The sequence below is a fragment of the Trachinotus anak genome, unplaced genomic scaffold (genome assembly GCF_046630095.1).
Source record: "Trachinotus anak isolate AG129_WGS33_773 ecotype Australia unplaced genomic scaffold, CSIRO_AGI_Tana_v1 ptg000028l, whole genome shotgun sequence".
Lineage (NCBI taxonomy): Eukaryota > Metazoa > Chordata > Actinopteri > Carangiformes > Carangidae > Trachinotus > Trachinotus anak.
The window spans coordinates 8,345,497-8,354,131 of NW_027273879.1; positions in this window are offsets into that span (position 1 = coordinate 8,345,497).

The following is an 8,635-nucleotide window of genomic DNA, read 5'->3' on the forward strand; positions in this document are numbered from 1 at the left end:
TATAACACAAGAGATTACAATGAGCCCTCTGTGCTACATCTTTAGGGCAGCCTGGATGCTACATTGACTTGGTATCGGAAAGTCATGAGACAGGCTGGCAGGGCCAGAGCTAGCTGCTTAGCTCGCTAACTTAAGTAAAAAAAATGAAGTGAATGAAGTGATAAAAATAGAAGCAAAACAAAGGGGAGACAGCTCTTGTGAGTAAAAAGGTGACGTTTGATGTTGAACTTGCAAAGTTTCTTCTGCACTGGTAAGTACAAAGCTGTTAATGCTAATGTTGGCTATGTAGCAATAGCAAAACATGCTTAACTCCTTTCAGACTTTTCCCTTTACTTACAATTAAACGCACACTGCTCTTAGCTATTGCTTTATCTCATCCAATAAAACTACTTAACTGATTAGTGTTCCGGGACACTGGTCTTCAGAGATGAGAGGAGGAGGGAGAGGGAATTAAAGACAGAGTGATGGGATGTTAAACTCATCCAGGACACAGATCACAGGCAGTGGGTCTGGTGGAGCTCCAGAGAAGAACCAGGCCAAGTGTGTGGTCCTGGACATGGCAGCAGGTCTCCAGGGGCAAAAACATCACACATTTTCTTTACTTCAAATGCCTTTGGCCAAGAGCTGCTACACAAAAAACTGACCATGGTGGGGAGCAAGGGTAAGACAGAAGAAGCCCTAACTTTACTTCTGCACAACTGACGGACAACGGACAATCTTCCATTTTCATCAAGCCTTTATTCAGACATGAAATTGTGTCATACTGGCCTAAAAGATGAGCACCATGCACAGAGATGATGCAGTGAGCACCAAGGAGGAAAACAGGGCTAGTGCTGTCCTGGACTACAAGAGAAACACGGTGAGTCAACAACCTTGATAAGGTATGCTTCCTTTTATCCCTCAACTTTCATGTATTTGTTTTTCTTTTATCATATTTTTATGCAAAATATTTTTATTTTAATTCATGATGATTAATGCTTTTTCATATTGTATTAGGAACAATTTTAGCATTCTTTGCATGTTCATTTTAATATGCAAATATTAAATATTAAATTCCTGAGATGTAATACTTCACATTACTGTCTAAGGTATGGGATATCACTTGTATTCAGTATTTTATTGATTGATTGTTGCAGGTTATTGGCACATACTCATGTAAAAGAATGCCTGCATGATGGCCCTCCATCAAAACTACAAAAGCCTACAGTGCTTTTGTAATGTTGATGGAGGTGAATCCAGGCTGGAATCAGAAGAAGAGATTCAAGTGGAGGCTTTTCCTGGAGGAGCTGGGGGAAGCCATGGTGATGCCTCTTGTTCAAAGATGCCAACCCTTTCCTCAAACACCACCTTCTGCCAGATTGATGAGACACACAGAAGGGCCAGGACCGAGCTCTACAACCCGAACAGACAAAAAGACACAGACGGAAGAGGAGCACACTCTGTAGCAATTTAAGAATGTGGCCAACATGCAATACACATATTTGCACGGCACACCATCACATATTGTCAATCGTGTGCATGAGTACACACATACATAACATAATCTTTTTTTTTATTATTTTAGACTCCCTGTTAAATATTAAATGCACACAGAATTTTATCATATATAGTGTATGCCAATAGTGAATGATTTATTAGCATAGTAACAAGGTTTACTCTGTGCTCCGTTGTAGTTTATTAATTTTCATTATTATTTATCATACTTGAATAAAATCCTTATGATAACAGACTTAACCAAGGGTTTTTAGGTTGTCCCATAAGTCTTAAGTGATAGTGACTGAATTTCTAACACTTTACAAATCAGTGTACTTCTGTATATGAAACATAAGTAAGACTTATGGGTTAACAGCTATACAGTCTGTGGTTAACAGGTATACATTCATTAATGAGAGATCCCTTAAGCTAGTATGCACTCTGATTATCTTGCTCTAACTGCTCATGTGGGCTGTTTGCCCACCCACAATTAAACCATTAAGCCTGTAGTTGTAAATGCATTTACTGTATGTAAAAACAAAATGCACATTTATAATGCTTATTTTGTGATAGTAATGAAAGGTATGAAGAGAAAACTTTTTCTAGTCAGCAAATCTGGCCAAGACTTATTCACACCCCAGGCACAAACACAAATAGTGGTGGGTTATGTTGACAGCAGCATGCTTACATTTGTTTTCTACTGTATACAGATTCCTACTGATGGGCTTATTCAGGTTTGCTTTGGATCATGCTAGCTTACAATGTTGGCCACTGGCATGGTTGTCATTTCTATCATTATGTATTGCTATGACATGAAAATGCATCTTGAGCCATTGCACTATGTGTACAACATACATTTTTTTATTCAAATAAACAGTAAATTATTATAGAAAACACAACTATATAACTGTAAAACTAGAAAAGTTGATGAAATAGTTTTGTTTTTTTAAACTTTATGCTTAAAAGGTGTCTTCAATGCATATTTCTGTGGTGCAGTGTGTGCAGCTTCATAGCCAACACCTGGCAGAGTGCAGCACAGAAACAGGAAGGCTAGAGGAGACAGGTGCCTTTTATCAAAGACACCGTATCCAATAGGAATTTGGCAGAGAATCAAAGATCTGCAACTCATTTAATCAGAACAAGGTGGCAACAATGTATGTCACAAGGTTTAGAAAAAAATTAAAAAAGAACACAATGAACTTTACATGGGAAGTGCAAAATCAGATACCAATTCCTGTTTTTTTTACACCCTTCATTCCTCTTACTCCCTCTGGTTCACAGGGACTGATTATGTTTTGAAATGGAAAAAAAAAAGAAAAAGAGACACATTTCTTAAAGTTCATAAATCCCAGAGCCCCCAGACAATAGGGAAGCAGACTAGAATGACAAAAAGTGGGACACTGAAAACACATATCCTTGTATAATAGATAAGTGGGGAAACCAATCCAGTTTCGGTTAAATAAATGTCAAATAAATAAAGCCCATTAACAAGGAACAGGTGAACTTACTGTAAAGTTTGTGCTTTCCTCTGGGCAGAAAAACAGCTGACAGGAATAAACACACTTGTTAGTGTACACTCTCGCCTTGCAAGGAATTAGACACAACCTGGCAGGTACCTCTCCTGATAATTGAAGACACTACACCGTAAACACCTCAAGGCTGTTGTTATTCTGGAATCTTGTTAACAGCTGTGGATGACAGAAATGTGTGAGCACTGATGTTAAGGGCATTCTACAGACTGACTTTTGTGACAAGCCACAGAAAAATAACAGCATAAAGTATTTTAGGTGCAAAATGTTGTCATATGGCTCAGAGCTACATTCAAATGACTTGAAACACCTTAAGAGAGTTTGTGGTGAAAACTAATGTGGTTTGACGATCTGTCTTGATATTATAATGTTTTGAGTTCTGCTGTGGTGTTATTTATGATGGCCCTCGGGTGCAGAGCAAAACCACAAATCTTCAAAGAAAACATTGAAAATAGTGACTCAAAGCAACCTTTCAAAAACACAGAATAACACAGCAGCACAATAAATCAGAGACCACCATGACAGTTAAAAAACATGCAAAGACACGAGGCTGAAAGGACATAACAAAAATCTAACAATTCAGGCAACACATTTTCATGAACTAAATCCACAGGGCCTCCAAAGACCGTTGCTGTGATCTCTTTATTCTCCACAGATACTCTGTTTTCATGCACAAATCTGTACAACCAGAAGAACACTGCAATTATTTAACAAATACAGACCACAAAACCAGTGTTACAATGTCTTATATTATTTACTAGTTTAGCTAGTGGCTAAACAAAAAAAACTATTACATAATCTCTATTAGTGAGACAAAAGAACACCTGTTATTCATTGTTAGTAGTGCTGTGCTTCATGTTAATGCTAATGCAGTGTACATTGATATTAGCCACAAGTAGCAACACTATCCCAATGTCTGATCTTCAGTGACCATCTTTATCTTACTTTCATTAAATGCTCTAGTTCTGCACCTTCTGTGGAATCTATATTTGTCCTGGTTGCTGGACAGCGATGCCACGTGTGCAATCTACTAAGAGCAGCTAGTAATCATAGATGTTACGTTAGCACCATAAGCGAAGCTTTGGGTTCTGCATTAATAATAACATTGATGTTCGTGCTGATTGTGAAGGTGCTGATGTAACGATTGGATAGGTACACACGCAGTTTACCCTGTAATGTTCTGTGATGACCCTGTACATTTTCTTTCCTATCTGTCTGCAAGAATCATTTCCTTTCGCTTTTCAACCCAAGCTGAAAGCTGAAAGCTTGGGCTGAAAAGTAAAAAGTGAAAAGTTTTTTTTCTGACCAATATGATGGATTCACCTGGTCGCTGCGTCAAAATATATTATTTCTTTCATTTTCTGGATGTTCCTGAGCTGCTGCTTGAAACAATACTTGAACACACATGATGCCAGGAACACATGCACTCTGTATTAGGATTATTAAGGTCATTGGATCCCAGTGTACATTTATTTTAGATATTACTGAGGACATTCATTTCCAGTATAACTTCTATAGTCATAGCCTCGCAAGCCATATGGTCTAATTAGATTTGGAGGTTGATCCAAGGGACCTGACATAAGCGGGACACTACTCGGCAGGAACATAAACAGTAATGGTGGTAATGGAATTTGAAACCCTCTATTTTATTGGAGAGAACACTGTCCCTGTTTTACGATGGACTCAGTGGTTTAATCTATTAACAGCTCATTGGTGGTAAAGAAATAGAGACACGCTTGGCATTCTCAGTATCATTGCCTTGCAGCTTGTCAGTTATATGAATTCAGACATCGTCCTTGGAAATTGTAACATTTTTTTCTCTCTCTCTCTGTCTCTTTTTGTAAGCAGCCCTGGGTCTTGCTTACTGAATGATAAATAGCACAAAATATAGTTTTATAAGCTGTCTTATGAAACAAATTTTGAGGTTTCATTTTCATTTATTTCCACTCTTTGGAAAGCTGGATTCTTCCATTTAGTTTGTCATTGCAACATTGTTGACCATCACGATTTTACATAAAAAATAATTTTGATTTGGCCTGATGAAACATAAAAAAGCCATGTCAGCCCATTTGTCACCCCAGTTCTCTCTATGTCTATTATCTAATCTATGTCAATTATCATATTTTGCTTGTAAGATGTAAGGGCAGGGCTACCCTACAACTCACAAAGAAAATTGCCATCATTGGCATAAACATTTTTAGGTTTTTCTTAAGAATTAACAGCGTCATTGGATCAAATCTGAGTCAAAATATGGGCACGTTGCTGCTGCCCAATGTACAGTATATGTGCCTGCAAATAGTCCTAAGAGACTGTTCATTAACACAGGACCTCAGTTTCCCTGCCCTAGTTTCACTGTTTGATTGACAGAATGGGGCAATTTATTTACATACTGTTGACCGACAGCTTCACCTTTACCACTTAGTTCTTTGCATGAAGCTGCTGGCGGCTCGTTTCCCTCTGAGGCCTCAGAATAGCGTAGTATGGCACACTCATCTTTTGTGAACACTAACAAACTAGCTCTCCAGCCTGCTTGATGTAGACAGGCACTGGCGAGATTGATGGCTGTGACTTGAAAGCTGTATTTCAGAAACTGCCTAGTCTCCCCTGACAATATTCTATAAACTGCTTCCTCTGGTAAATCTGGTGGCTCCCACTCCATCTGTCTCTGTCAGGGGTGGGAGACACACACACAAGCACCATGATCACAGTTTCAAAACACAAGCCGTGAACACCTATCTAGCCATCCTCTCCTCCCAGTTTCTAGGGCCTGTAGCAGAATGGAGTAAGATTATGCAGACACATTCATACGCTTCTATTTATCAGTATAAGGATGGATGGGGTCAAAGACAAGAAATCAGCTATTGTCTATTGGAGGGGTCACTGTGCTACTTTTATTAAGGACCTGCTTCTGTTTTAGGGACAAGCTCCTCCTGGGTGTTGAGGGGAGCTCTGAGAGCTAAATGCCCAATTAACCTTGCCTGGCCCAGGCACATTTTTACAAATTTAAATGGTTCCCCAATGGCAAAAGGTAATTAATTAATTTAATGGGACGGCATGCTCACCTCATTGTTGAAAGGTGCTGAGTTCACACGACACTAATCAATGGGATTACCTTTGGCCTTATTCTGCATGTTACTGAGAGGAATTGTAGGAAAAACAAATTATGATTTGTAGGACAAGAAATTCAAGTAATCTACACTGATACCATGCTAGTCAGCCATTGTGAGGCAATGACCGGAAGTGTCATTTTGACATAGCAGGTTCGCTGCTTACTGAAATATAGCTAAAGAATAAACATAGACATACATTTTTATCTGTTGTGTTTATGTGTTATTATTGATATGATTATTTTAAAAAAAAGTCTCATTAGATATTTTGGAATGCTTCTCATGCTATAATAACAATAATAATAATAATAATAATAATAATAATAATGATGATGATGATGATGATGATGATGATGATGATGATGATGATAATAATAATAATAATAATAATAATAATACCTCACCTTGAACCTGGCCGTAACCCTAACCATAACTTCTAGCTCTGTCTGACCCTGACACAGGATGCTAATCTATTATTATTAGTATTACTATTATTATTGTTGTTATTATTATTATTATTATAAATTCAAAGAGGCCTCACTTACCATCAGCCTCTTCATTTGCACTGCATAGCTGTTTATTGTGTTGCTGGCCATCAACTCTCAACAAATTAACAGGTGTTAAGCACTTTCCTGCTGTTTCTTTCCTTCGGTGGTGTAATTACTCTGTTTTGATCAGTTGCAAATGATTTAATTTCAGATGGAAAGTGGATGAGATCGACACAGCTATAGAATTAACAACAATTACATCAACATATTTCGGTAATGATAAATGTTTACTGCTCCTAGCAACAGCTACTGCTAACTGTTTTGGTCTTGAGAAAATATGGCTAACAACGTCAGACTGTACAATGAAGTAAAAAAAAAAAAAAAAAAAAAAAGGCCAATTCAGTCTGATTATCTGGCTAGAAAGTTTCCTGCTGTGGAAAATTGCTCTCCTCCGGGTTTTGCCTTTAAGGTAAGTCATTAATTATCAAGTTTGATTTGCAGGAAGGGTGATGTGCTAATCTGTGTGAAAGAAATATTACCTGAGAAGCCGTGAATTTGAATATTTGGCTTTTTTTTTTTTTTAAATAAAAAAATCCACAAAACACATTTCAAATGACACAAAAATGAATCTTGATATGAGGTGTGCACTTCAGTTATCTTTGAATTCAATGACAAGATTTATGGGTTTGAGGAAGTTTGTCAAACCTAGCAAAGGATTTCTTCCTAGATGAATTGTGTATTGGCTGTAGTAGTATATTTGTTAACATTAATGAGATCAATCGTCACACATGTCATTACCATAACGGTAACGCACGTGTTACTGTCATAACTGCAGCTTTGGTTGGACATGATCTCTTTTTAAATAATTTCATCCATGTATTTCTCATACTACTAAACTAAAGGGCTTGTTCAGCCATTCAAGTTGTTGTGGTGAATGACTTTGGTGCGTGCATTTTGTGCCATTGTTAATCTGTATTCATATTCTGTCAGAGTTCACTCACATTTCAGTAAACAAACTCAGGCTGCCCTGCAATATTTTCATCAGCTCCTCCAGACTGTTGCAGCTACTAAAGCTCTGATGGAAACATACAGTGAATGACTATGTGGGATTTTCTGTTACCTTCACACTGTACACCATAGTTAACGAGCCTGTTGCCTAGCAACTTCTGCCATGTGCATTTGTTTTGGTGTTCTGTCTTTAAGTTTTTTGCATTATTTATGAAGATTTCTTGGAAGAAGAAACTGAAATTACCACATGACCCTCTTCAATCACAGCTAATAAGGCAAGTGCTTGTTGGGCCAAGGCTGAATTGCTGCAAATGAGTGAGCTACAAACTGCCTTTCTGAAATTATGAAAATGAAAGCAAAGAATGATGAATTTTGAAATTAGGACTTCTTGTCAGGCAGATTCAACATTATCAACAATAATATATATCCTCCAGTACAAAGCCCCCCACAAAAAACTACGATACACCATACAAGCTGAGCTATGCTGCACATTAAACAATGATAATACATTATTAATAAATCAGGTTGAGTCACTTCCCAGATGGTGAAGTAAACTCACAACATGCCTAAATGTACAATACATGCACAGTAGGAAGCAACAAAAATGTTGCCTTTATTCATTTCAGTGTACATAAAGTGGCAACTCTACCGCTCACCTTAGTCACAGTAGCAAAGAAAGGCCAGCTGGCTGCCACCCCGTGGGAGAGCACACAGTTTTGCCATCTGCCACCAAAATTTAGCAGATCTAATATGTGCCTCTTGCCACCGCAGGAACAGCCAGGAACCGATGCTGCAGCAAATCAATGATAGGGTGAAATATTACACTCTTGACAGACATAGCAGAAGCCACAGACTATGCTGCATGATTTATGCATATGCAATAATGTAAAATATTCAATGTTGTATTTCGATGAAGGTGGAACGTAAAAGGGACCCTGATTATGCACACAGAGCACAGAGAATTAACACCCAACTCTAGTGGCACTACAGGGCTTTTTAGCCTATCTATGTTTATGGTTTTATGCCAGCA